This window comes from Chlamydotis macqueenii, chromosome 4 (genome assembly GCF_036417535.1).
Source record: "Chlamydotis macqueenii isolate bChlMac1 chromosome 4, bChlMac1.mat, whole genome shotgun sequence".
NCBI classification, from domain to species: Eukaryota; Metazoa; Chordata; class Aves; order Otidiformes; family Otididae; genus Chlamydotis; species Chlamydotis macqueenii.
Genome location: NC_141559.1, coordinates 80,686,495 through 80,706,614, shown reverse-complemented (window position 1 = coordinate 80,706,614; position 20,120 = coordinate 80,686,495). Strand labels below are relative to the sequence as shown.

The window sequence follows — 20,120 nt, the reverse complement described above, 5'->3', positions numbered from 1 at the left end:
AATACTTCTTAATAATACTTCTAAATGGGTCGAGGCACCTATATTTATTTTTAAATACTGCTGATCTTTCATGATTGTTTGCAAGTCTTTTTTTCTGAAATCATCAGTATGACTTTTAAAAAGCTTATGGAGTTATATAAATCTTAGATTTGAACTACTCTGACAGCTTTTTACTGTTAAGTAAGTTGAGAAACTATCTATAACATACAGGTGGAGTGCCCTTCATGGGATGGCCCGTGTTGGAAAACTTTTGGAAAATCAGATACTGAATGATAAACTTTCTCTTTTTTTACCTTTCCACATTGTACTGTCATTTGTATTTTGTCATTGGCTCTTACGATGGGTATATTTCTATGATTGTGCTCCCTCAAACATGTTCATAGCAGGTGTACTAATTGTAGATGCTCTTAGTTCTTACGTCCTTTTTACAACTACATAAATTTACACCTTTTGAGTCTTTAACAAGTTGTGTTACGCATCCTGACGCTCAGTTTTACACGGTTTTTCCATTTTTAGAACCTGAGTGAATGCATAGAATCATAGAATGGTTAGGGTTGGAAGGGACCTTTAAAGGCCATCCAGTCCAACCCCCCTGCAAGGAGCAGGGACATCTCCAATCAGATCAGGTTGCTCCCAGCCCCGTCCAACCTGGCCTGGAATGTTTCCAGGGATGGGGCATCCACCACCTCTCTGGGCAACCTGGGCCAGTGTGCCACCACCCTCAGTGTAAAAAATTATTTCTTATATCTGGTCTGAATCTATGTTCTTTTAGTTTAACACCATTACCTCTTACTCCCTTCATGCTCCCTCCCTATAAACTACAGCACGGTGGCTCTGATTAACAGCAGAAGTCTGTATATTCCCAATATATGCTGAAATGTGTAGCAAGGATACATAACAAAAAGCATCTGATACATGCTAGTTTTCTGTGTGCAGTAGAAAATAGTGTAATAACAGAGACACCTGAACGTGTGTGCCAACAAGCATGTTGTCCTAGAGCCAAATGTGCTTTAACAGAGTCAGAGCCCTCACATAAAGCACTTGTTCTCTCATCAGCTTTAAACAAATAATCAACTTCCCAGGAGCACTTTCCTTTTCACTTCCTATTACTACAAGCTCTCCCAAACCATACGCATTTATAACCTGCTAACAGGACAAAAACATTGAAGCATTAAAATAAAAGCATAAAATAAATCTATCTTGCTCCTTGCAAGTCAACTGCAAAAGTCCTATTAATCTTAGCGTGTGTCTGAGGGAGGAAAGAGTGAAGTTAGGTAGTGTTTGAATATAAAAAAAAAAGGAGTTTCTCTAACATTTCATGATAAGAATAATTTTTCGAAGGACCACGTAACATCTCATGTACAGTTATATAGACAATCCTTCTCTTCCATTCCCAACTGCTTAACATCTCTGAGACAACTCCATGGTTTAAGGGAGAAAAGAACAAGAGGAAAGTCTGTGTTCTAACCCTTCAAGCACAATGCCTTTCAATGTATGTCAAGGAAAAGCAGGTAACACTGGCTCCTGCACTGGCTCCTGCACTTCCTCAGCTCATCAACCTTAAAAAAGCTCTTTTCTGCTCGCTTTTTCAGAATATTATACCCTCTGCCGGTCCCCTTTTTCCTTTTCAGTATGTACTCCAGTTATCTTGTTCCTTGCTTCAGAACATTTCCTTTTCCTTCTTTCTTAGAAACCTCAGAGCACCAGAAATAAGCTGCCATTAATCAAACGATTTCTAATATTTTGACAGAACTCAAGCATACATTGCTGCCATGTAGTAGTTCTTGGATCACATTTTGAGAGACTGTGGCATAAACCAATATAGATGTCAGCCGTGCTTAGGAGATACAACCAATTCATAACCCCAAAAAACCCCTTTGCTTTAAAGCCTGTGATTAACTCACGTGTATAGGACACACCTGGGTTAATTTCAAGGAGGCATATCTGTGTATTTTAATTAAAGAAATATCTTTAGCAGTGATTTATCAACTTTATTGCCCTACACTATGAGCTCTATGTTTGGCAGTTCTTTCTTCAATCTAAAGTTCTTATATTCTAATGTCAAAAAATCTAAAACTTGAAAATACCCAGCTCTTTCTATATATCTGAACGTGAGGACTCAGCTCCCAATGTGGTAAAAACTATCTCTCACAAAAACTTTGAGTCTTCTTCTTTATCCTGCTGTAAATGCACTGACATAGATAAATGCACTGACATAAAAATACACTTCTTTTTTTCTAATATAACCTTACTTGTACTATTGTCTAACACTTACAGTGGTCCACTGGCACCAATATTAAACAAGTTTCTTATGTTTCTTTTTTACAAAGGATTAGATGCAATCCCCTGTATCCACTTAGATTTCACTTGGCATTGTGCTAAGGAACAAAAACCAGAACTGTTAACATCTTCTGGCAATGGCTCGTATCTATACCATTGACTTCCATTTTAGAAACCACTAGAAACGGTTTAGCTAATGTTAAATGTCGTTTATTTTTCAGTCACTTGTTACACAGAGCAGTAAACAAAGTCAATTAAACTAATGATACTGTATCTAATGACATTACTCATTTATAAGACTAAAGCTTTGTTCTCCTGGGTTTATGATCATGCAGATGTAGGTTAGAGCATTTGAAATTAGCTTTCATCTTGACTTTGACAAATATTGAAAATTAGGGCACTGAAATAATGCCTGGAAAATTTTCCCAAGAGGAAAAGTTTCTGTTTTGGCAGAAATGGCTTCATTGTGACATATTTATAATACAAACCAAAGCTAAAATAGAAATATTTGTAGGAACTGTCATGCAACCTGTTTTGATTTAATTTGCCAAAATTCTGTTGTGGAAATTATTCAGTTTTACAAAGTATTTTATGTAGTTTGCAGGAAGAAATCATGAAATGGAATGGATCCTAGTAGCCTGTCAGAGACATTTCCAAAACAGAATGGTGGTAGTTTTTTGCTACTGTAGATGATAAAAGATTTCTTAGTTGAAGTACATGATCTTTAGCAGAAAAAAAAAAGGTTTGACCTTTCTAATAAAGCTAAGTAACAAGAAAGACTCTGTAAATTAGGTCAAAAGGTCCATTAAGATGCAAGGAAATTTCAGCTTGCAACAAACTGGTCACAGTAGCTCGTGTCATCAGCTTTCCTTTATTTAATTTTTTTAATGATTTTTCTCTTCTTTTTTACTTACAGCTGCTGCTCCTTTAGAAAAATCAGCTTTCTGTCATTCTCATGATTCATCAAGGCCTGAAGGAAAAGACCAGAATCATCCATAGTCTTTTCATTTGTGACGCAGACTACTAACAACCTCATTAACTTTCTTCAGGCCGTGTCTTAGTTAAAAGTATTTTGTGCATTTTTACAGATGTTAATGGAAAGATGCATCGTCTTGGGCTTCTGTCAATAGAAAAAGAAAAAAAAATTAGAAATTTTACATACTTCAGAATGTGGGAGGTAATTTCTGTAAACATTATTGTGTCTAAAACAAATAATGATTCTATCTCACCACTGCTTTGTGCCCACAAGACAGAAAATATATATAAGGGATTGCATGTCTTCTGATGAAAACTGTTTAACAAGTAATATATCACAAGGATCTGTTTTAAACCTTAATTAAGTACAGAGAATCTTTAATGTAGTGCAAACAAGAAACACTAAACCAAAAGAAAGACTAATTAAAAGAAAAACAAGTCTCTCTTTCTTGTAGACCGAAAGTTCTGCAATTAGTTACCTCTAGATTACCAAAACGCAATGTCAGATATGGATATTCCCTGTCACGTTTTGTCTACTAAAAGTCTCTTAAAGACAACAGGAGCTTGTATAATAAGGCCTGAGAAATGACCTAAGTTTAGCCCAATACTCTTAAATTACATTGCAGAGAAGTACTATGATCCAGTGGAGGAATCCAGCAATTTCCACGTGAATGAGGAAGTACCAGACAGCTTTCCATCCCACCTCATAGGTACAGAAAGCACAACAGGATGTAATAACTGAAAAAGCGGAAAGTTGAGGAGAGTAATTTCCCTTAAGCAAAGCGAATCCATTGGTTGTTTTCTTTAACAGAAGAATACTTAATGAACTGCATTTGGAGCCATGGCAGCACAGAAAACACTTCTGTTCCTCAGACTGAAAATTTTGGACAGAGTCATTCTTAGTGTGTGACAGTTATTAGGATCCGGATATTAATGCTTCTCCCTAGGCCCTTCTTTGGTTAGGAAAAGAAAGGAATTCTCGGGACAGAGCAGTTCCAGAAGACAACTTCAATTAGTTCTGCAAAGGCATGAGACAAAAATACATACTGCAGTTTTTAATCGGTGCACCTTCTGCCTAGTTCCTCTGCCATCTCCTGCCCCCTCTCTCACACGCTCAGCCCAGCTCCCTTCTTTGGTCTGCCTCTCACTTGTCTTGTTCTCCCCCGCAGACAAAACTACTTGGACATCTAACTCTGTGTACATATGAACTACACTGCCTTACAGTTTGCAACATGATTCTTTACCTCTGATAAATTTCACTAATTTACATCCCTAGCAAGAAAAAAATACATTCTGGCATCACGTAAGATACAGTCATGGACAGATTTCCTGTTGTTTTGATGCAGTGTGCAAACACAAGAAAACAGAACTTGTTTTCCAAGGAGCTAACAACATCAGCAGCACAAGACACGGAGTGTTTACAAACAACAGATGGGAAACTGCTAGGAGGTGGAGGTCAACATGAAAAGCAGCACTCTCCCCTTAAGAGGTGCTTATCCGATCAAGGCTTTTGTAGGAGCAAAGAGCTTTAAGGAAAGATATAAAAAATGCTTTTTTTTCCTGATATACGTATAATTAAGACAACTTAGATGTAGAGAAACTAAGGCAGCTTTAAAACAAGTCAAGTCAATCATTCAAGGAGGCTTGAGGAAAAGTTGAGAAGGTACATTTTCCCGAGTCCCATTCTTTTTCTTTAGCTGCTACCCCTGTCCAGGTAGAACACATGATTCATTTTATAAATGTGAGAGAGAGATTTTATGGCATTTGAATTGAATATTCAAAAGTTCATAGCACATTCTCTGAATATATGCAAGATTTCTAGACTGTTTTTTCTCTACCACCTTACAAAATACAGAGGTGCAATAAATCTACCACACATTGCCCTTCTTGCAAGTAAAGGATGAGAGATGACCTCCACACACGCACACCTCTGCCCTGCCAATAGGTGCCATCAATTGAAGTTCAAAATAAAATCTTAACAAAAATTAAAATCTATTCCTGTGGTTTTGACAAGTAACCATTTAAGGAAAAGCCCTTATAATAGTCTGCTGTGGTGGTCATTAATCTAGTCAACATTAGTCTCACAACAGCAAAGAGCAGACGTCTTTTCTACATTTCTTTCGAATTTTTAAAGTCAGCTTTCTGAAAGAACTAAAGGTAGATGACCCATCCTCTCCAGCATAAAAAAGTGGATAGACATACTCCCTGTGGTTTTTTTTTCCAAAATAAATGCACCTGCTACTTGCCTTCCAGTTACTTCAGAGGTACAAGTCAGGCTAAGTCCCTGGATGCTCTGACTGGCAGATTCTTTTGAGCCAGAGAAAACAGTCAAAAGGAGTGGCAGAGGGCATGGCTGGCAGGAGACTCTTAGTGTCAGAACTCACCTTGCATACAACTCTTCATACAATATCCAATTTAAATGACCTGCAGGGTGTGAAGGCTTTACTGTTGCTTACTGCACTGCTCATGCTAATATCTAGCGCAGAAGTGCCTTGCTGCAGAGAAGCAAGAAATACTCGCAACCCAGTGCTCAAGCAAACATGCCAAAAATAACATATCTAAACCAAAATGATTTTAGTCAATCCTTGTATATTTATGTGCACTCAGACAATCGAGTCTAAAAGGTAACGTCTTATTAATATAAGGCACTGAAATATCTTTCAGAGCTGCTGACCATCTCCCTCCGGCATAGCCAGGCAACAATCTACTTCAAAGAAACAACCTATGAGTTCGTTTGTCTTTAAAGATAACTGAGCCTAAAAGAAGCTTAAAGCATTCTAATTTCCACCTGCAGCTTTCAAAGTCTGCTCGAGTTGTCTAAGAGATAGAGATCCTCCTCAATTTCTCTCACCTAGATATTAGTTAACTGATTCTTTCCATTAAAAACCCTGCTAGTCTTAGCTTTCCTGTTCTCAGAAATTCTCTTTTTCAATAAAGCACAGATGTTGTCCAAATAGGAATAGGGGTTCAGGATTAGGTGGTGAAAGAAACAAAGTCCATCTAGACACAAAGACGTATTGAGATCACAACTGAGTAAAGAGGAGCTCAAAAAAGTTCACGTTCTTGAAGCAAACAATCGAGACTGTTTTTAGCAATAATCTCTCTTCATGCAGAAGAATGTTCTACAAGAGAAAAGATGAGCAAAAGGTGTGGAGGGTTTCGTTTGTGTGTGCAGACACAATGCTGAGACTTTATGCCAGGGTAAGGGGGATAATTCCTGCTTCATGAGAGCTAGATGGAAAGATAAAAACATACTTTGTAATACTTCAAGAAGTGGACTAACCTATTTCAAGACTGAAAACATGTCAAACACTAGGTCTTACTGAAGAAGTTGGTATTGTACAGTATTTGAATACTAGGAAAATAGAAGTAGAGAAAAAGAGCTAAATGACGTGACAGATACATTATAGCAAAAGCTTAATGCCCAGTAGTTAATACAAACGCGGAGAAAAAATAAGATAAACTGATTGCTACATTAAAAAAAAAAGTAAAAAATGAAAAAAAAAGCTGGATTTAGCATTAACATATAATATTGTGATTATATGTATAAATATGGTCATATTACTTTTAGATCTACCCTCAGTGTAAATTCTTTTTGTATGCCAGAGAATATAAAAATTCTGGACTATTATCCCCACTATCCAAAAATAACTTAGTCAGAAAACACCTGTAACATGTAATTTTACGGAGAAGACATGTATTTGCTAGATATCATGTCACAGCTATTGTTACTATAGGTAACAGTCTATGGCCTGATTGCTACAGATTTAAATGGTATGCAGAATAAAATGATTGCCAGTACATTACATCATGTCAAGGTTCTTGCTATCTAACGTTGTCATAAAAAAAAAAAAAGAAATTATAGATAAATATTCAACAGATGACTTAGAAAGTCAAGTTCAAATCTGTCTGGGCATCAGTAAACTATAGGTCAATTTTCAAGGGCTACCATGTGCTGAAATTTGCTATGCCTAGAACCAACAATCTGCCTATGTAACTACTAATGCCAACATATAGTTCCTGAAGGAGAGAAACTTAAAAACCCATTGATTTCCTCCACTTTTAACCCAGGGACCACGCAACTTTGAGTTCTTCAAAAGCAGCAAGGAGCTGCTACACCCACGTGAGATAAGCGACTGGGCACAAAGAGTTCATCTAGCACATGGCAGGATGTGGCTGTGGGATGCTGCTTCAAGAACCCCAGCTCCCCTGGGACCTTTTGTGTATTTATACATCTCTGAGTGTGTGTTTCCCCCTGAATTGTGCACATCTCCTTTCTACTTCAATCAGCTGCTCCCAGCAGAAGCTACAGTGAATGCAACTTGTATCTGACTAGTTACTCCTTTGAGTAACGATGTATTGCAGAACTCAACTTGAAAATAAGTAAAGCAAAGGTGAAGATTAAATGGCCAAGAGGGACCAGGCTCACTGATAAATGTGAAGCATACTCCGTATTTTTCTATAGATCTTACTCTAATCATTATTATTTTCCATGTATGTGCTTAATATTTGGGTTCTACATGGTGACAGACAGCTCCACAGTTGGCACAGAACTAAAAAAAAACCCAACGTGTATTTACAAAAAGCATCCATGCATGTTTCACTTAAGCAGAATAGTCTTTTTGTCTGTCTTGCTAATCAAAGTGCCGAATATTTCCAATGCTTTGGTGATGTCTCTTTTCTACACGTATCTGAATGTTGGCAGTGGGAGATCCCACAGCAGTTGCAAGCGTTTGTTAGGAGCCGTCAGTTGGTCTCCCTTGGTTGGTAAGGGCTACACTCATTTACAGAGCAGCTCATCTCAGTTTTTAGTAAACAGTGGTAACAAATTCAGTTTTCTTCCTTTTCTTTGAGACAGTTAACAGTGATAAAAAACAAGGGCAGTTTCAAAAAATCAGTTAATAACCTAAAGGAAAGAAAGAAATGTCTAAACAGCGGACAGAGCCCCTTTTTCAGGCCCACGAAAGAAAATAAGTTCATACAGCTCTTCCAGATTTTCAGATTTCTTTATCGCAGTCTAGCAGGCTTCTTAGCAACAGTCCAGCAATCCATGTCTTCTGTCTTAGATAAAAGTAACCTGGACTAGGTAAGTAATCTGATTTGTTTCTTCCATTGACACACTTTAAACAGAAACACACAGGGATAGTTGAATGGGTCCTTTGGTTTGAATTTACAAGGGATGCATTTGCAGCTTAGTTACTGGTGAAGGGAAGCAGCTATATAATTTTTCATAATCATGCTTATTTAATATTTGTAGCCTTTATATGTACACTATAGCTCATGCTCATTTTAGTCAAGTGCCTGGAGAATTATTTACCTGACGTTCAATTAGTGATGCAATGCACTGTGATACACAGAAGGTCTGTACGTAAAGGTTTCCTAACATCACACGACCCCATTCAGTAGGATGGGAAAGACAATGCCAGTACCTTGACAAATAATTTGAGTCAACTTGAAAGCCTATGAAAGACATGAACTAAATGCCTAGCTTGCCTTACAGCAAAAATCTACACATCTTCATAAAGGGCGGGCCAGCCTAGCACGGTCTCTGTTTACACATGCAGAATAGGTCATGTTTCAGTCCTAAATGATACCGTGAGGTTAGAATACTTCAGAATATTTCTGCATACTACTGACTGTGACTACTTACATCTGTTATATGGCTGTACCAAGTATGTGGCATGATGAATCTGACCATATTAAAATTCATATATAAATGAGTTCTTGCCTAAGAAAGGGCAAGTGGGGGGTAGATTTAGATTGGATATTAGGGAAAAAATTTTTACAATGCAAGTTATAGAACACTGGCACAGGTTGCCCAGAGAGGTGGTAGAAGCCCCATCCCTGGAAACATTCAAGGCCAGGCTGGATGAGGCTCTGAGCAACCTGATCTGGCTGGAGATGTCCCTGCTCCTTGCAGGGGTTTGAACTAGATGGCCTTTGAAGGTCCCTTCCAACTCTAACCATTCTATGATTCTATGATTCTATAAATTGTTTCCTGTGCTTCAAACTCTCCTCTGAACTCTGTTGTGCCTTGATAAAGGGAATTAAGGTTCAAATTCAGCTCCCTTCCTTACTTTTTCATTGTAAAAAATGAATGTAGATCCTGACAATATTTTTGTCAGGCTGCGGAAGAGAGAAGACTGGCAACTGCTGCCTCTATTTCAGGTTTGATAGATACCTGTACTACTAACATCATCCCCTTACAGCCTGAGGCAAGGAAACTGTTTTGGCAAGTTCCCTCCAAGCCTAAAACAGGCAAGAAAAAGTAAAAGTGTGGAAGGATTCATCCCCCTCCCCTCCTTGTTGCGTGTGACTTTACGTAGAAGTTGGCAAAGCAGATGGATGCCACAAGAAGTGCGAAGGATGAGTGGATCAACAGCACCTAAGTGGGATTCACACTGCCTCAAAATCGCAAAGTCCCTTCAGCGACACCTACTCCACAGGGATCCTCCAGCACTGGGGCTTACGGGACTTCAGGCTCAGCGATTTTGGAGCAGGATGGTGGCAGCATGTTCCATCCAAAATAAATAGCAGAAGAAGGTGCTGTAGCGTTGTGAAAAAAAAAAAAAGCTTAAACTCGGTAAGATTAGCAATATAAGCGATGTAATGGAAAAAAAAGAAGGCTTTGGAGAGAGGGACAAACCCTGAGATTTGGTGCAGAAAACGTAGGGCTGTACACCACCCAAGTAACAGGAAAGCTGTAAGCCAAGTTTTTGCAGTGCAAGAGAACAGGAGAACCGAAGTTCTGGCAGTCGGCCTGGATGGCACACGCACACAGCACTTGTCTTCCCCCTGTGCGGGATCTGAAGCAGCCCGAGAGATCATTTCGCAAATAAACCCACCGAAACACCCCCCTCGGCTCTTTGTCCGCCGGCCCCTCCTGTCACATCCTAGGGCTGCACTCGCGAAGCCCTCGTTGCCAGGCACATTGCAGCTGCCCCCCGGCCCGCTCTGCCTTACCCCCCGCACAACATGGACACGCCACGGCCACTGAACCGCACCTGGCCCCGCCGGACAGGGTCGCCACCCGCATCGCCGCCGAGCCCCGCAGCTCCCGGCCTGCCGGGGTGCCCCCACCTCCGCTCCCGGCCTGCCCTCGCCTCACCTCCCCGCTATTCCAGGCCTTACCGGCCTGACCCCGGCCCAGCCAGCAGCCACCACCCCGCAGCCCCCGGGGCGCCTCCCGCAGGCCCCGCACACCCCCAGCCCCATTTCTCCTCCTCCTCCTCCTCCGCGCCGCCCTCTCCTTCCCTCCCTCCTTCTCCCGGCCGCTTGGTAACGCCGTTTCCATACTCACAGCAACTGCGCACTGAGGCGACCGGCCTGAGGACCCGCTCCGCCGGGACCGGTAGCCAGGCCTCCCCCCCCCCCGCCCCGCCTCGTCACCCCCTCGGCGGGCAGCTCCCCGCGCCCGGCGGCGGCGGCGGCGGCGGCGCAGGCGCGCTGCCTCCTCCCCTAGTGGCTGCCGCGGGGAGGCTGGCGGCGGCGGCCGGGTCCCCTCAGAGCCCAGCGAGCGCGGCTCGGGCCGGCGGCGGGAGGCGGCGGCGGCGGCGGCGGCGGGGGGCCGGGCGCTGTGTGAGGGGAGCCGCGCCGCGCAGCCGGTTACCGTCGTTTGCTGGGGAGGAGGAGGAGGAGGAGGCGGCGGCAGCGGCGGCGGAGGAGGAGGAGGCGGCGGCAGCGGCGAGAGATTCTCCCACCCCCACCCACCGAGCTGAGGTGAGGCCGGGGCAAAGCATCCTCCTTTCTTCCCCTCATCCCTTCCTCCCTTTCATCCTTCCCTTCCCCCGCCCCAGCTCCTTCCTTTCATCCTCCTTTCCTTATCCTCCTCCTTTCCTTATCCTCCTCCTTTCCTTATCCTCCTTCCCCTCATCCTTCCTTGTGTTTCCTGGTCCTCCTTTCTTTTCTTCTCTTCTCTCCTAAGCCACCTTTCTCCACTCCTCCCCATCCCCCAGACTCCTTCTCCCCGTGCCCACATTTCACACCCACCAGAAATAACAATCATGTCTGGTTTTCTTTTTTTTTTCCTCTTTTTCCTTTTTTTAAAATGCAATTTTAATTCTCAGCCAGTGAAAGAGGGAAAGAGACAGGGTCGGTCACAGACAGGGATAATCCCCCCTCCTTTAAAGAATGGATTTGAATTAATGGTCATTTTGTGATGTGTGTATTATGGGAAGAGGGGGATTATATTTAGGGAAGAAAAGGAAGGGTCAAAGGTGTGTTGTTTCACTCATTCATCTATATACCCAGCATCACTTCGAGGTGAAACCTAGCTCTGTATTATTATAAGTCTTTTTAATTTTTTTTTTTAAATAAATTATTCTCCTTTCTTCAGGCATCAGAGGTTTCTTCCTCCCTTTTATCCATCCACTGCGCGTCTCTGTAATTTCCAGTCGCTGCTGCTCCGATTGTCTCAGCTGGGGAAGGGGCGCGGGGAGCGGTGCTGTGCGCTGGGGAGGGGGCGGTGGGCGCCGGCAGAAAGCGGCTTCCTCCATCCCTTCCCTCTAGGCCTCTTCCAGGGTGTGAGACCTTTCGAATCACCCGCTTTCGCGTCCCAGCCGGAATCCAGCCCGAAAGGTACCAGCTCCCGTCAAAGGATTTGCTCCGGTGGCAAAGAGTCAAAGTTTAAAACGCGGCTTTGTCTTTACGTGGAGCGCGCTGGGGATGGTGAAAAGCTGCGTGGACGGTGGCTGAAAGGCGACGGCCAAAGCGTCTCGTTGCACGGTTTCTGGAGTGGAAGAAGTTTTTTTGCTTTGACGTGGTGGTGGTGGGGAGCAGCGTGGCTGCTGCCAGACTTCCCTGGCTGCCTTGCCCGTTTGGGAGTTGGCGTTGTGGATGCTTAGGGGAGCATCTGTACCCCGTGGGTTCGGGAAAGCAACTTTTACGTATTTACGGTGCGATGTAGCCTGAGGAGTAGGGAGCACGCACCTGCTTCTCCGTCGATCGGAGGGGTGAACGCGCTCCCTCGTGTCTCGCCGGTTGTGTGCGATGCCTGTTTTCTTCTTAAGGTGATGCTCCCTCGGTTGCAATGATCAGCTGGTGGTTGTGTTTCTCCCTTCATCGGTTGTGCAGTGGCAGAACATTTACTTGATTGTTCGCACGCTTCTCATAATTTCAGCCTTTTCAAGCTTCTGTTTGTTGGATTAGAAGTTTGTTTGTACTTCATCTGGATAGATATGTTTCAAGACCCCTGTTATTTTAGAAATCTGTAGATACCATAGCTGCCGATACTACAGCAAAACTCTCTCAGCCTGAATAATATAAACACGCGCATGCTGTACGCTATCCTGGCATGTGTTCTCTAAGAAATGTTAATTCTGTCAACTTGTCAAGATTGCAGCGAGTGCTGCGTGTTTTGGAGGATAAGGTAAATAAGGAGCATAATTAGAGGTGGTCTTAAATGATCTCTGCTGATGCGAACAACAGATCATATTGGCTTGGTGGCTTTTACAACACTGCTGGGTTTTCCTTTTTACCTATAGCGTCTGTGACTGATACTATTTATTGTACCAGGCTTTTTATACTCCAGGTCGAACAGAATTCCTTCTAGAGGAGAAAAAGTACTGACCTGAAGGATGAACTTTTGCGCTCAGTGGTGTAAATCATTGTCACAGAAATACCACCTCAGCTGCGTACGCGGTAGCTGTAATTCCGTTAATGGGCTCTGTGGATGACAAAAGCCTCCACGGGAAAGCTCCAAGCGTCACTTGAGCCCCTACCATGAAATGCAACTCTCATTTATGCAGATTTCGGAAGGCTTGTTTTTTAATATTAGTGTTGGTCGGGTATGGTACTGCTGGAATGCTTTGAACCACTGAAAACCACAACTTTAAAGCCAAAGGAAGCAATTAGATCTTCTGCTCTGACCCCTTGGCTATTATAACCAGTTGGATTTTATCCAGTTCCTTTTGAGTCCAATAACTTGCATTTGGCTGAAACGTATTTTCCAGAGAAATTGGAATTTTGGTCCGAAGACAGTAAGAGGTAGAGAATCTGGTGTTTATTAAGTTGTTTGGCTTCAGCTTCCAGTCCCTGGTTACTGATGTGCCTTTCTCCACAATGCTAAAGAACTCAAAGTATTTTCTTACCATGGAGGCATTTACCTGCTGTAACCTAGTAATCCCTCCCTTTTCTATTTGGGAAAAAAAAAAAAAAAAGTGGACTGAAATACTTTAAATTTATCACAGCATACATTTTCCTTACACCTCAGTTTCTGCGGCTTTTTTTCCAAATCCACTTTTTCAGCATTTTTGTGAAGACGTGAGCTGGATGCAGCATGCCGGTGCCTTGGCTCAAGAGTGTTTTGTGAGTTTAAACATTACCACTCTAGTGTTACTCTCCTGTTTATACATCACATTTACATATTAACCCTTCACCTGCAGCACTGCATTTTGATCTCCTTTTCACTGGGTACGCTCCCTGTGCCAAACCCTTCGCAGGACTGTGTCCTTCCACAGGAGTTCATCGTTCTGTAGACAAGCATGTGTTTCTTGATCGTCGCTTTATAACTTGGTACATGGCTTTTTTTTAAAAAAAATTTTGTTTCTAGTGTAGGTTGACTGTACCAAACACTCCTGATCACTTTTTGTAACTGGTTTATCTCAGTTCTGTTGCATTCCATCAATTTATAGCTTGTGCAAATTTTGGCAAGATTGGTCGTGTAGACTTACAAATATTTGAAAAAGTGTTTTGTGGCAGTGGCTCCACCTTTGGGGAACTCCATGTTCTTCTGTGTTGTGTTGTAATGCAGTCTTCTCTAAAGGTTTTTTTTTCTTTTTCTTTTTGAGATGTCACTTAACAGTTCTTAACCTGTTTAATTGGCGGTGTTTTGTCATAGGGCTGTCATAGAATACTACTCCAAGTGCCGTAAAAGTTTACACATGCATACAGGTAGTGGAAGTGGAAGTGTCAATTATATCAAAGAATAAAACCAGATTAATGTAAGAACATCTATTTTCATTACTTTGTATTATTTGTTATATAGCTCTGATGTATCAGTTGAATCTCATATCATTTTTAAAAATTATTATTTATCGTTCCTCCTACAGCTCTAAATGCTGCCTCAGTAGCTCAGCTCTTTTAGAGTGTGGTTGTCGCAGTACAGTTCATTCAGACTTCTGAAATTTCCCCGGGATTTCCAGAATTGCTAGGAATTCCTGTTGGTGGAATAGACATCTCCTTGGACGCTTCTGTGAGAATCCTCTTCCATGGTGATCTTTGGTCCTGCTGACTAAAAATGTTTGTTGCAAAGCAATATTGCTTTAACGTTGTACTTGTAATTCGTCGTTCTCAGGAGGTACGAGCAAATCATCCCACTTCTTTGCAAACACCAAATTACTTATTGAATGTGTTTGCTCTTTTCTACTTTTAGTGTAGGTCGGAGTGCCTGTTCAGTAGCACACCTGGGTGAGGGCTAAGATTTCTTTTGCTCTTACAAATCCTCCCCCTCCTTTTCTTCCTGTTGCTGAGAAATGTCTTCGTTCTCACCTATCAACTTTTTACACTTACTGATTCAAAAAGTGTGTAATTTGTTATCCCTTAATGCTTTTTTTTTTCTTGTTGTGTAGGGCTTCTTACTTCTTATAGCAGTATTTATTGAAATCTATTTTGCTGCCAAATTGTAATAGTTATGACAATGCCTTCTAGGTACGACATGCTGTCTGAACATGCCAGTGTGAGATTTTTTAATTTTTTTTTTTTTTCTGTGTACAGTGACACAGCCATACAATTTATTACGTTTCAGAGCAGAGTAGGCTCTTGCTTTTAATATAGCATGTTTCAGGGCTTGGCTAAAGAAAGCTAAGCTCTTTACTTATTTTCTCCATACTTTGTTTATAGGCAGCATAAAGCATAGGACATACTTTGACTTTCGGCATCATACCAAATGGTAGTGGAAGTATGAAGGACAAGTGTACAGAAATAAATAATCATAGAATCAGAGAATGGTTTAGGCTGGAAGAGACCTTTAAAGGCCATCCAGTCCAACCACCCTGCAAGGAGCAGGGACATCTCCAACCAGATCAGGTTGCTCAGAGCTCCGGCCAACCTGGCCTGGAATGTTTCCAGGGATGGGGCATCCACCACCTCTCTGGGCAACCTGTTCCAGTGTTCTACAACCCTCAGTGTAAAAAACGTCTTTCTTATGTTGACTCTAAATGTACCTCCTTCTATTTTAAAACCATTACCCGTAGTCCTATCACAGCAGGCCCTGCTAAAGAGTTTCTCCTCATCCTTCTTATCAGCCCTCTTTAGGCACTGGAAGCCACAACAATGCAATACGTAGCTGGAAATATTAAGGGCAGGCATACAGGAATAAAGAATAACAACATTAAACTAATAGTAATTACAGTAGCATATTAGGTCAAAACTTGATTGGAGTTTTTGTGCCCCAAGTCTGTAGAAATTATTCCTTTAAAGCTAATTTGGGGTAGGATGCATGGAGAAGATTTAAAAAGAACAGGATTGGAGGGGAAGATGAAAGCGACAAAAAGAAAGTTGTGTATTAGAGGCTAACTAAGAGCTGCTTCTTGACTAAAATAAACTTGTTTATTTTGTATAAACATAATATTTGTTAGGATAAACTTTCTTGAGGAATTAGATAAACAATGAAGTGTATCACTTGACCAGCGAGAGAACTTTCCCAAGGCACGGCTTCCAACACAGCAGGCTCCTGCAGGAAACAGAGGTGGCCAAGACTCCAGTTCCTCTGTGGATCTCCATTAGTGATGGGTAAGGTCCTCCAGCTGTGTCAACAGCACCGTGAACCTGCCTGTGATCAAACTGCCTCAAAGTCTAGCATGCCTTGAGCACTGTTGGAAGCTAAAGAGACAAAACTGCTTAAGACTGCTGTAAGAAATAAGTTGAAGACATGACTACAAGGAACAAAAATAAAGTTTTGACCTATTGAAAGAAGTGGTTAACAACTAAGTTATTCTTGTATTCAACTTCTTATTATCTGATGGGAATTCATAATACATCTAAATATAGCTCAAAGAGTGAGAACAGTATTGCAGTGAGTCTTTATTTGGGGAGGCTCAGCACTCTATGGATGCAAATGAATTTTGTCTCAGGTTTCTGGATAAAAGTGCTACATCTCAGTTTTCTAAATGGTTTCCTCAACATCATACATGAACCATTCAGAGAGTACTAAGGTATGGGGTTCCAAACAATGGTTGTATATAGGAAGACATTCTTGAAAGCTTTCAAACAGTAAGATATGTTGAAGTCCTATTTACATAACAAAACATCAGCTGCCCTAGGAAATGAACTTGTTGTGAGCATCACTTACCAGTAGACTTGATGGAAAGTCAGGATTTTCATGTTATGGAAAATCCTTGTCTTTGGGAATAGTATTTTACTTTCCATTGGAACAAGGTGGTGAAGTTTAAAACTTCCAGCAAAAATGAAAATTATTTAGAATCATAGAATGGTTTGGGTTGGAAGGGACCTTCAAGGGTCATCCAGTCCAACCCCCCTGCAAGGAGCAGGGACATCTCCAACCAGATCAGGTTGCTCAGGGCCCCGGCCAACCTGGCCTTGAACGTTTCTAGGGATGGGGCATCCACCACCTCTCTGGGCAATCTGTTCCAGTGTTCTACAACCCTCAGTGTATAAAAAATTTTCATAATATTTAATCTGAATCTACCTCACTCTATTTTGAAACCGTTGCCCCTCATCCTGTCACAACAGGCCCTGCTAAAGGGTCTCTCCGCATCTTTTCTATTTCCCCAAGTAGGAATATCACCACTCTCCACCAACCCCCAATACACATATTTTGTTTCAAATTTCATACCCTATCATCAGAAAAAGCATTTGGGCTTTATTTGGAGCAGGGGGGAAGCTTTCAATAGTTTTTCATTGGATGGGTTGACAAAGCGCACCTTTCCTTGAAGTACTTCAACTCTGCTGAATCAGCATTCTCTAAGAGCGACTTGGGTTTTTTTTTTTTTTCCTTTGGAATATTTTTTTGGCTAGCTCCACTTCTCAGTCACATCACCCCTTGCATTAGTATTCCAGTACTGAGAACAGCAGAGAAACATTTTCAATATCGCTGCAGAGAGAGACTGCCCAATTTTTCAGGCTCCTTCAGTAACGAGAATTATTCAGTTAAGTGAAGCTGAATCCTGTAACAGTAAGAACATCTCACAGGGTTTTCATTTGAGAGGTAAGAAAAATAGTAGATTTTGAAGTTATACAAAAGAATCTCTGTACGCAGAGTATTCAAAAGCTATTTTTATAGGCAGTCCAATCTCTTGTTGTCACCGGTGGTAAATAATTATTACGTGACATTTCTCTCTCCTGTGTACTTGTCCTTGTCTTTGAAGCTGTGCATTTTAAAAACACGTAAATGTTACATTATGTTTAAAATAGACAAGAATATTAGAACAGAAGAAAATTTGAATGTAAGTGGAACTTAAATTCTGAATACACTTTTATAAGTAGAAAGTAGAGGTGGTTTCAGTCAGGCCAGGCTCCAACTTGCCTGAGTGACTTCTGCAAATGGGACTTAGGCTTTTAAGTTACTTAAGGCTTCCTGTAAGTGGATTAATCAGTTTGTCCTTTTCTAAACTAATCAACTTTAATTTTTAATACTCTATTGTTTACTAACAAAAGCCACTCTCTATATTCCATTGATGTCTTTATGGAAATTCTCCATTAAAGCCCATTCAGCACAGCAGGGGCAGATAAATCTCTCCATTCTCTAGATTTCACTTGTTAGAAATGGATCAATTGGAAATATTTTGTTCCTCATATTTTAAATGCAGAAACTATGTCCGTCCTGCGCAGAGCTGAGAAAACCGCTTTTATCAGTTCTCTAAATCTTCCCTAACATCAAAAGAAACTCCAGAAGACCTCTTCCTGAAGTTTTGACTTTCAAGTCAGATTATGGAGTAGAAATACTGCTACAAAATTTTAATAAGCGCCGGTTTTATTTCTAATGTAATATCAGGATATTGGTAGGAATATTTGTATCCTTTCCAAAGGAACCATATTAACAAACATTAATAAAACCTCTTGAAAAGAGGCATAAAAATTATTTGCAGTTTTAACTTGCTCAAATAATCTGAGGCAGGTTTATTTATCTGATGAGATTTGTTTTTCCTCCTTTGCTGTCTGTGGAAAAACATTTTATTTTTTGTGGCTTGGTCTAATAAAGATGCCCTCTTGAGTGTTCTGTAACTTTTGAGTCAATTTAGAGATTATAATAAATAAGTTAATGAATATAAATAAATAGAGAATAATTAAGTTAAGGAAGATAACTAAGAATAGAGGTGATGTCCTCTGTCATTAAATATTGTCTTCCTTGAACATTTATGGAGTGGTCTCTCTTTCTGATATAAAATATGAAGCCAGGCTGAGAGAGCTGGGGCTGTTCAGCCTGGAGAAGAGGAGGCTCCGGGGAGACCTTAGAGCGGCCTTCCAGTGCCTAAAAGGGGCCACAGGAAAGATGGAGAGAGGGTCTTCAGCAGGGCCTGGTGTGACAGGACGAGGGGTGATGGTTTCAAAATAGAGGGAGCTAGATTTAGATTGGCTATTAGGAAAAATTTTTTTACACTGAAGGTGGTGGGACACTGGAACATGTTTCCCAGAGAGGTGGTGGATGCCCCATCCCTGGAAACATTCCAGGCCAGGTTGGAGATGTCCCTGCTCCTTGCAGGGGGATTGGACTGGATGGCCTTTGAAGGTCCCTTCCAACCCAAACCATTCTATGATGCTGTGATCCACTGTGAGAAGTTACCCAGGGTTAATTCATGTGAGTTCGTACCTGACCATCACCTGTCCCCACTGGATGCCATATTGCATCTGTAAGCAAGGTGGGGCTAATGCACGGGGGTGAAATTTGTTTATGGCCCCTGTTGGGTACTCGAACATCTGATTATTTTGTTAGATAAAAGAAACATAATAGGTATTTCCTGTTAAGATGACTAGATCTGCTTGAACTCCTGGAAGCAAAAGCTGCAGTCGCTTTAGTATTTGCCACCATATTTATTGAGAAACTTTGAATATAGAAGCCAGTGACTTTTTGTTTTTTTTTTCCTAAAAAAGTCCTATCATGAAAATGGTTATTTCTGTTTTTACCAAAATAGAAAAAGGTTGAATTATAACTTTTTAAAATTGTGCCAGAATTCTAACTTTTTAAAATTGTGCCAGAATATTTCAGTAAAATAAATTGTATCATTTGTGCTTGATTTTGATAGAGAATTTATCAAAAATTTTAAAAAATGTTTACCCAATGGCTACAAATATTGACTGTTTAGGTAACAAAAGACCGTGCAGCCTTTCAAGGAACGGTATAAAACAGAGAGCAACTAAAATGTCAAGCGAGAACCATCCAGAGTAGGAAGGATGCATGTTTTGAGCATCTCTCTTCTGCTTTTTTACAGATGAGGATCAAAAAATACCTCTGTCTTCAGGGCCAGCGGTGCTTGCACGTAGCCAAGCTGGGCGTTAAACAATTGCCATTTATTTTTCCTGTTATTGATTAAGAGTAGACTATCACCCATCAGCATTAGCAGTCCTGTTTGAAATAATTTAGCAGATTACATCTGGAAGGAGGAGAATAGTTTTTCTGTTTGTAAAATATAGGAAAGACGGTTAATTTACTTCTTGCAATTGAAATCCCCAGGTGAATCTTTAAAATGAAGTTATGGAATTGCAAAGAAAGAACAAAGAAACCACTGCCATTTGTTACCCAGTTTTCTTTTGTTTGGGGTCAAAGTGAGAGAGATCCATGTATTTTTATTGCAGCGTAAGAACTCATTGCTAGTTCTTACACAAATAGTCTTGAGTGCTTACTATAATCGAGTCAGAAATTCAAATTCAGAATTACAGCTGCCTTGTCTATTTTTAAACGCATCTATTAT

General features: G+C 41.1%; 1 protein-coding gene and 1 long non-coding RNA gene across 3 annotated transcripts in view; one reads left to right on the top strand and one right to left on the bottom strand.

Moving 5' to 3' along the window:
- Nucleotides 1-10,667, bottom strand: part of LOC147601042 (uncharacterized) — a 28,566-nt gene extending 17,899 nt beyond the window's left edge. The window contains exons 1-3 of one of the 2 annotated variants that reach the window (XR_015258559.1): nucleotides 9,902-10,034; nucleotides 9,695-9,801; nucleotides 3,195-3,400 (exon numbers count right to left, since the gene is read on the bottom strand). This is a non-coding gene — a long non-coding RNA (uncharacterized LOC147601042). Of the gene's footprint in view, nucleotides 1-3,194; nucleotides 3,401-9,694; nucleotides 9,802-9,901; nucleotides 10,035-10,555 lie in introns of those variants that run through there. The other variant, XR_015258560.1, reaches the window with a different exon arrangement.
- A 238-nt stretch (nucleotides 10,668-10,905) lies between these two features.
- The window catches only part of CTNNA2 (catenin alpha 2), a 495,930-nt gene continuing 486,715 nt past the window's right edge, over nucleotides 10,906-20,120 (top strand). Inside the window, exon 1 of the mRNA XM_086747020.1 lies at nucleotides 10,906-10,974. The gene's annotated coding sequence lies outside the window, so the exon portion shown is untranslated. The remainder of the gene's footprint in view (nucleotides 10,975-20,120) is intronic.